At 46.3% G+C, this 916-nt stretch overlaps 1 non-coding gene across 1 annotated transcript; it reads left to right on the plus strand.

Moving 5' to 3' along the window:
* Nucleotides 1–214: 214 nt before the first annotated feature.
* Trnav-cac lies at nt 215–288 on the plus strand. Its single transcript has one exon. It is a non-coding gene; the product is annotated as a tRNA-Val (tRNA).
* The last annotated feature ends 628 nt before the right edge of the window (nt 289–916 follow it).

A 916-nucleotide genomic window follows, 5' to 3' on the forward strand; every position in this document is an offset into this window, starting at 1 on the left:
GAGGGGAAGGGAGCACCACAGCGGACCACATCCGCTACAGCAGTAAGAATGTGTGTGTGTGTGTTTCCGCCACCTTCACTCAATAGGAAAAGGCTTGGAAGGGTAATATATATACCAAAGTACAAGTACTCGTATACTGTAGATAGATACATACAGTAAACATTACACAGGTATATTTCCTTCCATGGTGGAGAGGTTAAAGGAAGGTGTATGGCGACCTGTGGTGTAATGGTCAGCATGCTCGCTTCACAAGCGAGCGGACCCGGGTTCGATCCCCGGGCAGGGTGAAACTATGTTCAAGTTTCTTTACGCCATTTGCCTCTGTCTACCCAGCAGTAATTGGGGACCTGGATGTTAATCGATTTGCGGATCGTATTCCGGGGTGATGGTTCGACAGTGCAGAGTGCAGTTGGCGAGTTGTCCGGTCTTCTCGGACTATTCCTTGGCACTGGGTCATGCAACTCGTTAACTCATGGTGTGGTTGTTGTATTGATAAACAGCTTATACACCTTCAACAAATTCACACCTAGGACAGCCATCCTCGTACACGAGGGGCAACAAAAAAAAAGGGCTAGTTTAAAGGACTGTGTTATATCTCAGCGCCTAACACAGCGGTCTCCATAACAGTCCTCGTTAAGTGACGGGAGAAAAGTTATCGATTCATGTAACCTTTTATAGCAAACTGACAGGCTAATATCTCACTAGGGGGGTGACTCTTTATGTGAGGTGGGGGTGAAGGTGGGCCTCATAGGTCAGCCGGATAGTTTGGGGTGATACCAATGCAACACACTATACTAAGCCCCAATACAACACACTATACTAAGCCCCAATACAACACACTATATTAAGCCCCAATACAACACACTATACTAAGCCCCAATACAACACATTATACTAAGCCCCAATACAACACACT

This window comes from Homarus americanus, unplaced genomic scaffold (genome assembly GCF_018991925.1).
Source record: "Homarus americanus isolate GMGI-L3 unplaced genomic scaffold, GMGI_Hamer_2.0 scaffold60025, whole genome shotgun sequence".
Taxonomy (NCBI): domain Eukaryota; kingdom Metazoa; phylum Arthropoda; class Malacostraca; order Decapoda; family Nephropidae; genus Homarus; species Homarus americanus.